We start from the raw sequence: 13,883 nt of genomic DNA on the forward strand, positions 1-13,883 counted from the left end.
GGTTGTTAAGAAAACATTGACGCAGCTTCCCAGGGATTCTCATTGCAGAGGTATTTGGCTTTCCAGGACTTGAAGGCACTCACCAACTGCTACCCTATGACTCAGAGTTTGAGAGCATGGGACCTACTGCCAGAGGACCTGGCTTTGAATCTTGACTCTCATACTCTCTAGGAGTGAGATCGTGGGCAAGTTCTTCTTCTTTTTTTGAAGAATAGTTTATTGATATTTATTTATTTATTTATTTTTAAAATACATTTTTATTGATTTCAGAGAGGAAGGGAGAGGGAGAGAAAGATAGAAACATCAATGATGAGAGAGAATCATTGATTGGCTGCTTTCTGCATGCTCCTCACTGGGGATTAAACCCGCAACCGGGGCATATGCCCCTGACCAGAATCGAACCTAGAACCTTTCAGTCCACAGGCTGACGCTCTATCCATTGAGCCAAACCAGCTAGGACTATCTGAGCCCCAGTTTCTTCATTTGTAAATTGAACATAATGAGGGTACCTATCCCTAGAGTTTTAAAGAACAAGGTAGAGATCTTGTAAATTTCTTATTAAAGTGTTGGCCATACATCAAGCAATCAATTATTGTTATTATTAATAATGACAATATTAGCATGTGATACCAATGTTGTTGTTACTGGGGGAGGGGGGGTGGTTGAGGAGGGCATTTCCGGCATCCATGCTTCTCATCAAGACTCAAAAGGTGTGCAGTTTGTGATGGTTATTCTTCTTCTGTTTTGCCAAAGTTCATTTTCTGCCCTTCTCTGTTCAGCTTAACTCCCTTGGACTGAGTTACTAAAACTTCCCTTCCTTCTGGGATCCAGTTAACTTAAGACAACGAGATACCACCACGTATGAAACACAAATCCACAGACTCTACAAGCCTTTTTAGGTGGGACTAGATTTGATTAGAAAAACATTTTGTACTTGAGACTTCTGTTACATGGCTTAAAAAGACATTTAATATAGACTTGGAAAGCTTGTATATTTGTAGATGGCACAAAGAGGAGAAATCACTAACATAAAAAAATTCAACCTCTACCTGCCGTCTTGAGAGATGACCATTGCTGACTAAGGGATCTTGCAAACAACAGTAATTACTTTTAAAGTAATTATTTAAATATTTTGGGCATTTATTTCATGTTGGGCATTTTTTCTAAAACCAACATTTTGGACATATCTTAGCATCAACAGAATTGGGAAGCTTTTTCTAAAAAAATCCATAACATCTTCTGTCAGAAAACATGGGTTCTACATATGTCAGAACACTTCAGAGTCTCCTTTATTTTGTGTGACACAAATTAGGGATTGAGTTGTTTATGTGGCCCCTTGGCCACCTGTGAAACTGAGAGTTCCATCCTAGAAACTTGACCCTCCTTTCACGCTCCTATTTCCCGCAGGTATTCGAAGCTGGACTTAGCGGACCATACTGGTTCCCTCTTCTGCCTGGACCTTCTGGATCAAACCAGAAGCAGGAAGCATTGAAGGCATGTTTGTCAGAGAAGAGAAACACATGTGGTAGGATAACTGGACTTTCATGTCTGTCTGGATGTTTCCAGAAGGCCCTTTTTGGCCCACAGAAGTGCTGAATCTTGGGAAGTTCAGGATGCTGTGACCAGGAGAATTTTGTTCTCCAGACAGAAAGCTTCTGGGTTATGGCTTATGGTGTTTATACAAATTGGTGATAGCTAAGATCATTCACCCATTAGATCTGAAGAAACTGCTTATCAAGCAGTGATAAATTCCTAAGGGAGTCAGAAGAATTTATTTCTATATTATACAAATGAATTAATCACCTCCTCTTGAGTTGAATATATGATAATGAACAACATGGATACAATTTCTATTTTTAAAGCATTTAGGCATTAGAGCTACGCTGTCCAAAATAGTAGCCAATAACCACAGGTAATCTATTTAAATTTAAACTAATCCAAATTAAGTAAAATTTAAAATTCTGTTTCTCAGTCACGTCAAGTATTCAATGGCCACATGTACTAGTGACTACCATGTGGCCAATGCAGTGATAGCACATTTTGATCATTGTACAAGTTCTATTGGACAGTACTGATCGGGAGGAATACACAGCTCAGTAAAAAAAAAATAATTACTAAAAAAATAATTAGCATGTTAAATTATGTAATGAGAAAAATTCAGGCAGCTGTGGGAGCCCATAAGGGTAATATTATTTTTTAGACTCCTTCGTTGTAAAAGATGGGAAACTAACTATCAATGATTTATTGACACAACGATGTTGTGTAACAAACCACCCCAAAATTCAATGAATTAAAACAATGAGCATTTCTTTAGCTCATAAGTCTATGGGCTAAGAAATTTATACTGGGCTTAACTGGGTGATTCTTCTGGTCTTGGCTGACGCTCTTACTTGCTTTGTGATCAGGCAGCTGTTGGTTAGGGCCACGTTGACAACCAGGCCATGGCTGTGTCGTCCTGAAGCAGGCTAGCTCAGGGCTATTGTCATGGCAATAACAGAAGTGTACGAGCGAGCAAGTTTTATCACATGAGCACATTTTAAATCTCCATTTGTGCTGCTAGCATCTCAATGGCTAAGGCAAGTGACAAGGTCTGCCTATATTTATGGGGTAGAAAAATGGACTTTGACTCTTTAGTTAGAGAAATTGTAAACTCACCTCACAAAGTCAAGCATATAGTAAAAATTAAATTAGAGATGGTGATAGAATAATATACTATGCCATTTTAAACTTGCTTAATTATAGAAGGTCATTTATTGGTTTATAAAATTCAGATGACTAAGAGTAGTCTAACCCCAGTCATGATTGGATGCAGGTGCTCAAAGTGGTTAATAATCTATCATAATTCCTCAGCTCTGATTACCACTGTGTTGATTTCTTTCTCAAGCAATGTGCCCCTAAGTCAGTGGTTCTTAACCTTCTGGCCCTTTAGATACAGTTCCTCATGTTGTGACCCAACCATAAAATTATTTTCGTTGCTACTTCATAACTGTAATGTTGCTACTGTTATGAATCGTAATGTAAATATCTGATATGCAGGATGGTCTTAGGCCACCCCTGTGACAGGGTCGTTCGACCGCCAAAGGGGTCGCCACCCACAGGTTGAGAACCGCTGCCCTAAGTGGTAAGCAAGGATGATCCCAAACAGGTCTAGACTTATTCCACCAGCATCACAACCCAGCATAAAAGGTTATGGCATGGATATCATTGGCTTGGCTTGGGTCATAGTGCCCATTTATGATCCAATCACTGCATCCTGGGGAATTGAATGCTTTTACTGGCCAGATATGCACAGATCCATGGAGCCTGAGAAAGGAAGAGATAGATGGAAACCAGAGGAAAGTGGTTTCCTCACGGAGAATTGGCATGCTCGTCCCAGAACGGGGGTCAGAAATGGAAACCACAGGCAGACTTTGAGAGGAGGTTATATGTGTTCCATGCCAAGAAGCCAGTGAGGAAATACAGAGCTGAGTCAGCATAGGACTCTGGAAGATCTGAAAGAGGTTTCAGTCTGCAATAGAGTAGTAGATTCATGGTGTACAAGAGTGAAGAAGGAGTAGAATGAAGAAAAATGGAGAAAAAGACAAATAGGAAGTGAGATGGAAGAAGGTGGATGAAGAGAAAGCTGGGAAAGAGAAAGCATAGGAGAGAAAGCAGAGACATGGGTAAAGAGAGAGAGAACAAGCTCTCCACTACTTGTCATGATAGTTTGGTCCCGTTCTGCTGGTTTCTGTAATCCAGGACTATTCCTAGGCCCTTGCAAGTCTTTCTGCCAGTTTCCTCAACTCTAAAGTGGGCACCAAACACCTGAACTGTCTGTCACATGGGCTGCCGTTAAAATGATCTAAGAGATACACATGTCCAGTAAGCGTGTAAGTGTGAGGAGCATGATTGTTAGTGGGGGAATGAAGGCTTTCAAATAATACCTCACAGAAAACACTGGAGAGTTTGTTCCTACTTATAAAGGGATTGACTCTTGGGAGACACTTAAGATAGGTTTTAAAATATCATCATTCCGCCCTAGCTGGTTTGGCTCAGTGGATAGAGTGTCGGCCTGGGGACTGAAGGGTCCTGGGTTTGATTCTGGTCAGGGACATGTACCTTGGTTGCGGGCACATCCCCAGTGGGGAGTGTGCAGGAGGAAACTGGTCGATGTTTCTCTCTCATCGATGTTTCTGGCTCTCTATCCCTCTCCCTTCCTCTCTGTAAAAAAACAATAAAATATAAAAAATTTTTTTTTAAAATATCATCATTCCTAATTTTCCCTCACCTAGGAAATGGGGCTTCGTCATGTGCCTGAAGGTACAGATCCATGCATTTTTGCTTATTATTTTGTAGAAATAAATTGTTTACACATGTTTGTTACCATCCAGAAAATTTTCAGCACCCATTCCCAGTCAATACTCTTCCTAGTAACCAGTCTTCTAGCTCTTCTAGCTTCTATTACCATTGATTAGCTTTGCTTGATCTTGAACTTCATACAAATGGAATCATACAAGATGTTCTTTTTTTGTCTGGCTTTTGCTCAACATAATGTCTTTGAGATTTACATGAGTTATTGTGTATATCAATAATTTTTATTGCTGTGCAGTATTCTATTGTATAAATACATAACAATTTATCTATCCATTTTCTTGTTTATGGACATTTAGGCTGTTACTAGTTTGGGACAATCCTACATAATAAAGAGCTAATATGCTAATTAGACCGGATGGCAGAATGACCTTCTGGAACGCCCAGTGGGCGGGGGGCGGGGCCAGTGAGCCTGCGCCGCCAGGCCAGCCATGGCAGTCCTGCCCCCCTCTTCTCCAGAGGCACTGGGAGAGGGGGCATCGCAGTCACAGCACCTCCGCAGAGGTGGGATGGGGTGCAACTGTTGCACCTCAACCTCCCATGGCCCCTTCCCCGGCCAGCCCAGCTCCCTGATCGGCCCCCTCCAACCAACGAGCAGGGGGCAGGGCCAGCACTAAGGAGCAGCAAGCCTGACTTCTGGTTGAGTGGTGCTCCCCCCCCTCACCCCCCACACTCAGAAGCCAGCCGGCGGTAAGGCTGGGGATCAGGCCTAAGCCGGCAGGCAGACATTCCCCAAGGGTTCCCAGACTGCAAGAGGGCACATGCTGGGCTGAGGGACCCCCACTCCAGTGCATGAATTTCGTGCATAGGGCCTCTAGTTTTAAATAAAGCAGCCATGAACATTCTTGTACATGTCTTTGGTGGACATATGTTTTTATTTCTTTTGGATATATACCTAGGAGTGGAATTGTGGAGTCACAGGCTAGATTTAGATTTAGTAGGAATTACTAAATATTATTTTGATAAAGAGTTGTATCAATTTACAGTTTCATCAGCACTGTGTGAGTTTTGTTTCATTTCATCATTAACACTTAGTATTGTCAGACTTTTATTTTTAGCCATTCTGATGGATCTGTAATAATATATCACTTGGGTTTCATTTTGCATTTTCCTGAAAAGTGATATTGTTGAACTCCTTTTCATATGCTTATTGGCTATTTGGATGTCCTTTTCTTTGAAGTCCCTGTTCAACTCTTGTCCATGTGTTTTTTTGTTTTTCTATTGTGTTTTCTGTCCTTTTCTTATTGATTTGATGGCATTATTTATTTATTTTGGATATAAGCCCTTTGTTAGATTTCTACATTTTTTACATATTTTCCCATTTTTTTCACCAACTTGATCGTGTCTTTGATGAATAAATGTTCTTAATGTCAATGAAATCCAGTTTATCAATGTTTTAATTTTATGGTTAGTGCTTTTTGTGATCAGATTTAGAAATCCTTGCCTATTCCAATAATTTATTTATTTTTATACGTTCTGTCTTGCTGATTTTCATTTTCATCACAACTATATTAAGAATAACTTTTCTTAAACTTCAGTGATTCTAACAGAGGCCCAGCCCCTTTGGAGCCCTACATGTCTATTAGAAAGAATTACATTCAAGGAAGATGAAAGACAGGCATGCCAATAGGCAGAGTAAAATGAGTGTATCAGCCCATTAGTCAGTTGTATATGGTAAGACTTACATACAATTTTTTAAACAAAGGGAATTGGGTTGGGTGACTACTGAAGCCTAGGATTCAGATGGCCTAGAACCGCTTGATCTTTTTTCTTCACTTTGCATGTTGACTCTCTTTCAGGCAATTTGTAAGAAGAAGGAATAGAAAGATATGGTGCTTATTTTACTGTATTAAGCTGTGAGCTCTATAAACAGGGAGAAAATTCTAGGTACTATCCCTAGCCTGGCTTGGGTCATATGCTCATTGAGAAACTAGTCATTGTGGTTGGAGTGATGGTGTCATATGATTGGCTCAGCTTGGTTTATAACCTAACCTCTTTGGCCAAGGAGATAGGTTCTGTTCCTGGAGGATCAGGCACTAGGCAGACTAAAGGGATAGCCATTGGTAGAGCTTCTAAGAAAGAAAATCCCAGTTCAGCCATGGAAATCCTGGCTATCCCACTTTATTTTAATTGACTAGTGACTTGGGATTCTGAGAATACTTTTAGATTTCCCTTGGATGACCGATCTATCTCTCCGTCTATCCATTCAATTATACCCTGGTTGGTTCTTTAAATTATTTATGGCTTACGGCATAAACACATACAAAGTACTAAAAAATCATAGAAGCAAAAATAGGGATAGGGCCCAGGAATAAAATGAGGAAACATACAGTGGTGATGGTTAGTTATATAGGACACTGTGAACTCCTCAAGGATGAGGAGTAATCTTTTTATCTTAATTCATAGGCAGAGCTTGGTACCAGGTGGGAATTGAGAATTTATTTCTAAGTGAAAAATTTTAAATAACTATAATCTGTCAAATGCCTCCTCCATCCTAGGTATTTTACATATATCACCTTTCTTAATATTGTTTCCAATATTTTATTAAGGGGAATTTGCAAATGTGTGGGAATGTTGAAAACATAATACAGTGATCATTATGTACTGACAGGATAAATAACTGGTAAGAGCAGCCAAGTTTAACTTTATGTTACACATGTCATTTTAAATCATTACAGTAATTCCTTGTGAGGTGAAGACTATTACTCCCATTTTACATCTGGGGAAACAGAGACTCAGGAAGAAATACACACTGTTGGAAACTACACAAGGGGGATTTGGAGCCAGGTTTCTTCAACTCCTAACCCCTGTATTCACTACATGCAAAATTGCCTCTCACTGAATGAGCAAACATGGATTCCACCGCTGGCCAGGACTCCTTTCGGACATCTGTCACTTGGGTCCGAATCTAACTTCCTTTTCTCTCTCATACTCCACGCTCTTCTTCTCAAAAGAGAGATCCAGGCCCTGGTATATTCTGGAATATAGAAAAGGCCAGCCTGCCAACCCTTTATTAGCAGATTCATAATGCAGAAGGACCACAAGCTGGTTTGAACCTAAAGACAATTTTTCTCTCTCCCCCTAGTACCTGCCACACAGCAAGTCCTCTTAAATGACTGTATGGTGAAACAAACACATCTGGCCGCTGACTGGATTACTGATCTACCTCTACTAAATGCCTGTTGACTTCCTAGAACAGTGATGGTGAACCTTTTGAGCTCGGCGTGTCAGCATTTTGAAAAACCCTAACTTAACTCTGGTGCCGTGTCACATATAGAAATTTTTTGATATTTGCAACCATAGTAAAACAAAGACTTATATTTTTGATATTTATTTTATATATTTAAATGCCACTTAACAAAGAAAAATCAACCAAAAAAATGAGTTCGCGTGTCATAGGTTCGCCATCACTGTCCTAGAGTGTCTCAGGCACCACTGTGTGTGCCCCATCACCTGAATATTCAGTCAGAACTTACCTTAAACATCACCTCCTTGAATAGCCCTCACTTCATCTTAATCACTCAATTCATTCACCTCTCCTTATTTTTGTCACAATCTGAAATATTACACATACATTTATATATTTGTAAACTTGTTGATTTTATGCTTCCCCCGCCACCACACACACACACACTACAAAGTAAGTGCTGGTGCAGAAATGTCAAATGCCTGGAGCAGTCTCCAGAAATAATAGATGTTCAATGTATATTTGTTGACTGAGCAATTGAATTGTTCAGATTTTCTCTAAACCTGTAACTCTGAAGCCCAGAGTCTGTCATTCAGCATTCATTATACACTAGGTACTATGCATTTACTATACGCTATGTACTAAGCCAATTTAAATTTTGTTTTCTAAAATATAGTTATTGTATCTCATAATAACTGTGTGATGGTAGGAATTGTCATGATTTTAATTTTATAGTTGAGGATAATGAGGCATATGGAGAATAAGTAATGTGGTCATAGTAAACAAGTTAGTAAGTGAGAGAGGTGAAGCTCAAAAGCAGGCCTGTCCATCCCACATCCACACAGACTTTGGTCTCTGTTCCTAAAAGCTCTAGGTCTTACAAGCCACATGTGGCCAGTTGGATACCAAGGGAGGTTCCCACTGCATGGTTTGTGGGCCCCCATCTCTCCTGACTTGCAGGGAGGAGAGGGTTAAAGAGGATTTCCCATTTGTGATCATTCTAAGATTTCCTGTGAGAGGCCAAAACCACAGGAATAGAATATGAAGAAGAGATAAGACAAGGTTTAGGGGACCTTCCTGAGAACCACTTAAAGAGAGAACCCTGGCCCTGGCCCGGTGTGCCCCATCACCTGAATCTTCATTAATTAATGTCTCTTCCAATTAATGTCTCTCTCTTTCTCTCTCTCCCTTTCTCTCTCTAAAAGATCAATAAAAACATATCCTTAGGTGTGTGCCCCATCACCTGAATCTTCATTAATTAATGTCTCTTCCAATTAATGTCTCTCTCTTTCTCTCTCTCCCTTTCTCTCTCTAAAAGATCAATAAAAACATATCCTTAGGTGAGGACTTAAAAGAAAGAGAGGGAGGGAAGGAGGAAGGGAGTGAGGGAGGGGGAGAGAGAGAGAGAGAGAGAGAGAGAGAGAGAGAGAGAGAGAGAGAGAGAGAGAGAATGAATTAATCCTGGGAGGAGCTGAATAGCTTGGTCCAGTTTGCCATTTCTTCCTGTGACCTTGGGCCAGGTTCCCCAGACATCTAAGCTTCACTTTCCTCATCTATACAAGGCAGTATAATAATTCCTCGTACATAATAATCACTCCGCATGGGTCCTTATTTGCAATGTTAATACATTATTTTAGTTATTGGTACTATTAATAGTATAGCTACCAATAATAATAATCAGGTCCATTGGATTAGAGACATAATTAAATTCTCATCTTGGTTCTGGACCTTAACCTCTCCAAGCCTTAAGTGGCTTCATCTGAAATCAGGGTTCATTGGCACTGTAGAGGAGTCAGCGTTAGAAGGAACAGAAGGTGTTTAGATGAGGGTGATGCACATGGGGAAGTTTATCCTTTTAACTGTAGTTGATGTGTTAGGGGGGAGAAAGGACGGCGGGCAGGGCCTGGAAGCTCTTTGCCATGGCAGACATGCCTTCGTCTGCTTTGAGACCTCACAAGATCTCCCGAGATTGGAAGGGTACAGGTAATGGTTCTGAGTGTCAGAGAGCATCATATGAGGGGAGTGGCTTTAATATTGTGATCCCCAGTAGAAACCGCTGGTCCTGCTGGCCTAAGATCATTTCCCTCCTGGCAGGCACAGTCTAGTTCGATAAGGCAAACAACAGATGCACCTTTGGACAAACTGCGAAAGAGATTATTGGTGGGAGGATGCCATGGAGTATAGAGGCAACGACGGTGCGGGGTTTTTCTTGAATGTCCAGTGTACCTCATGTTCAAAGTAATAATTGAAACGTATGCTGTTTATTACACTCGCATATGTTTGTAATCAAGGTACAACTCTGGGGGATGAGAAGCGAAAAGCTATAATTTGCTGCTTAGCATCATAGCTGTCATACATTCATTTCAATAGCTTTATTTATCTTCTTCTCCATAAAGAACCGTCCATATTGCAAATTTATTGAATGGTTAATGGCCTAAAAGTATGGGGTTCATTATAGAGCAATGTATTTATTGCAGTGTTGATTAAATAAAAGCATTGTAATCTTTCCAAATTGAACAATTATGTTCATTTAAAAATTTTCAACAGAAAAATCTTTTATACACTAATTGAGTTGCATAATGAAAAGCATGTGTAATGGAAATTTAAACAAAACAAATACTGAAATAATTTGAACAATTTTTTTTAACAATATAAAATGTCTACCTCCATCTTTATTAGAGATACTCCAGTGGCCAGCTCGCTTTCAGACTGTTGACCCGGGAGCAGAGTGGATGGTCTCAGAGCCCATTGGCCACCCTCACATACCATCTGGCCAACCCTTCGACATCAAAGTTCTGGTTGGCTACCAGCCGCAGCCCCTGACACTCTGGCTGTGAGCCTGGATCCTGACAGGCTGGCTGGAGGCCTGCAGGCCAAACTGACAGCCTTTTCTGCAGAGTCTGATGAATGGCTTCTGGCACCAGACGGCCCTGTTCTGACTGCCTGTGGGGCAGTACCCCATCTAGAACATGCGCACCGTCTCTCCAGCCTGCCTGGGGTCAGGGCTTCAGGAGTGCCCTCTGCTGCTGACTTTTTAATCCCAGAGGGGTCTTTATTTGCTCTTGGGATACCCACTCTCTCCCCATCTCTGTCAGGCCCTTTGGGGTTGGTGACAAAAATGGTGCCACCGTCAGCATTAAGGGGATTATATTTATTGGTGCACTGCAGGAAAGATTTTTGCTGTCTATATTTTGTGGCTCTATCCCATGCTGCAGTTATTTAGGGCTAAATCTTAATGTTACATGGAGATGGTAGGAAGGGGTAGGAGAGAAAAAAACAGGCACATTTTTCAACTAGATGCTCATTTCCTGGTTCCACAGAGGATTTATGTGGGATCCTTGGTTTGCCCATGTCTCATTCTCCGGTTTTGAAATGGTCTTTAGTTTTTAGCTAGACTCCATTAAAGCTATGTCTTGGGTGCATGGCAAAATGCAGGAGAGTTGCCTGCCAGTTTCTGACACCTAGAGTTTGCTGGGATTACCAAGAGGCTTAAGGAGAAATCACTGTGCTAAAACCTTCAATTATTTAAAGGTAGCAACAGTAAGTTGCTTTGGAAGCAAATTCCTGCTTGCCTTATCCTTAGGATGAAGTTTTAGAAACATGAATATCTAAGCATAATCCTCAGACTGACTAAATATATTAATAAAAAAGGCTTACGGCAGCATACGTGAAAATATATACTCTGATTAGGTCTGTGATGCGGGTACATTTTCCTCTGACCCATTCATGAAAACTTGTTCAAAGTGTCACTCAGGCTGAAGGGATTTAAGTAGATCTCAAAAGAATGGAGAAAAATCCATGAGGTCAATTCACTGTGCCCAAGGTGATAGGAGTGAGGCTGACTGAAGACAGGTGAATACTCAACCTGGAAGAGAGAGCTCTGGCTCAGTGAAAACTTGGATCAGAGAGTCTCAAAGCTGGATTCTGTTCCTTCAGAGAGTCTGGTCATTGGCCTTGACTTCACAGATGGAAAGAAAGAGGCCATTCAGAGAAGAGCCATGTCAGCATGCCTCTTCTTGTTCCCCTCCCAAGAAAAGCTAAGCCAAGTTCCAACTTCCAGTGTAATCTTAGGAGATGAAGTGGGGTCTGTACTGTTGATTTGTGGGGACATTGGCACCTTAAAGAAAGATTCTACCCTTTGACTACCTTCTCTATGCCTTTCATAAACCAAGTGTTAATGCTTTAAGCTCATTTGGTGCTTCTTTTCATGTATATTGGGCATAGTCCCGACAATCATTGAAAGGCGCCATTTTGCAGACGGTGATAGAGAACCGGTACCAGGTTGAGATGGTTTAAAGAGAAGGTCCTGAGATATTGACTAGGGGACTGACCCATATTTTATTCCTAGGAGCATCCCCATATCAGCTATGAGGTTATGAATGAAATTTGCAGAGAAAGCTCTCAGGGGCCTGAGGAATTTTTGAGGAGTAAAACTTTTATTAATGACAATAACAACAACAAAGGTTACCTAAGATCAGATCACTAGGAAATGGCAGAACTGGGGGTTATGCTTTGGTAGTTTAGTTCTTAAGTACGCTTGTATGCTAGTTCTCTAGCATACCTGTTCTTTGAACACAAACTCTGTTCTGAAGTTATTATTATTGCTGCCTCTGCTGCTGCTGATATGAACAGCTCCTCATGGACCTACACAGTGCATCATACTCTCCCAATTCCAAAACGTGCTATCACAAAACAATCCATGATATTTGATATTTGTGTCACTATTTGCTACATGGGCACAATGAGGCATTGGGGAGTTACTAAATTTATTCCCAGATCATATAACCAATAAATGGTAGATTCAAATCTGGGCCTGAGGTTTACAATATTTATAACTCTTTCCCCCATCATGCCCACCTCTTCTCTTTGCTTCCAAGGGAAAACTGATTTAGTAAAAATGAAATCCCCACTGAGGAAGTTCATTGGTCACAGCTACACAAGGAGAGGTCTTTTTTATTCAAAGAGGATGGGTGCCTAGATCATTGGTATTCAGGATTTCAAGAACAAGAGCATCTCTCTATTGACATGAATAACTGGAACATGATCATGTACTTTTGAGAAAAAATACATATGCTGGTTCTTATGATTGTAGTCATGTTCAGTGTACATGGCACTATCTTTATCCAACTCTGAGGCAGAGTCAGCAACACCGCCTTCTAAGGCCAAGAATATCCATTCACTCATTTGCTCGGTCACTAACCATATTTCTTGAGCACTTACTATGTGCCAGGCACTGTTCATGGTGCTGCTGACACCATGGTGAACAAGACAGAGAAACATGGCAGCTGGCCTCTTGGAGCTCACATTCCAGTTGGAGGGACAGATTCTAAACCAACCAATGTAGATGAGGGATATAAAGAAAACTACAGCAAAAGGAATAATAGCCCAACTCCAGTGAAGCCCCTCCAGCACAGATATAATTCCTCTCATTCCCACTCAACATTTCCATCTTCAAAATAGGGATGGTAATTCCCCTGCTTAGTTTAGTGCTGTGTGCAGTCTTTGTGCCAGGCAATGTAATGGATGGTGGGATAACATAGACAAGATCCTGCATATGTGGACATACAGCTTTGAGTAGAATAATCATAAGTGAATAGAGAGAATATAATTATAGGATGTGTTAAATCTATGGAATGGGGGTCGGCAAACTTTCTATGTGTAGGAATGTAAGTTCTTTTTGGCTTTGCAGGCCATATGGTCTCTGTCACAACTACTCAGCGCTCCTATTATCGCACAAAAGCAGCTACAGCCTATGTGTAAATGAATAGGCATGGCTATGTTCCAATAAAACTTTATTTATAAAAGCAGGTGGACTACCAGATTTGACCCTCAGCCATAACTGACATCTCTGCTCAAGGAAATAACAGGATGGGAACTACTCAAGGGTCTCGAGGGAAGTGTTCCTTGTGGAGGTTGACTTTTAAATGTGTGCCCCAGCCAGGTGACTCAGGTGGTTGGAGTGTCCTCCTGTACACCAAAAGGTTGTGGGTTCAATTCCTGGTCAGGGCACATACCTAGTTTGCGGGTTCCATCCCTGTTCAGGGCTCATGTGGGAGGCGACTGATCCATTTTTCTCTCTTGCGTCAATTTGTTTTTCTCTCTCTCCCTTCCTCTCTCACTAAAATTAATAAAAACATATCCTCGGGTGAGGATTTAAAAAATGAATAAATGTAGAGCTAAGAGAAGAGCAATTATGGGAAAGAGCATTCTAGGCAGAGAAACAGCAAACACAAGACACAGAGGGGTAAAGAGAGTAAGGTCTAGAAAGTGGCTGAAGGCTGAGTGACAGGTATACCAAAGGTGTGACAGGAGGACAGGTGAGAAGGAGGCTGAAGAGATACATGAG

This window comes from Myotis myotis, unplaced genomic scaffold, assembly GCF_014108235.1.
Source record: "Myotis myotis isolate mMyoMyo1 unplaced genomic scaffold, mMyoMyo1.p scaffold_m19_p_13, whole genome shotgun sequence".
Lineage (NCBI taxonomy): Eukaryota > Metazoa > Chordata > Mammalia > Chiroptera > Vespertilionidae > Myotis > Myotis myotis.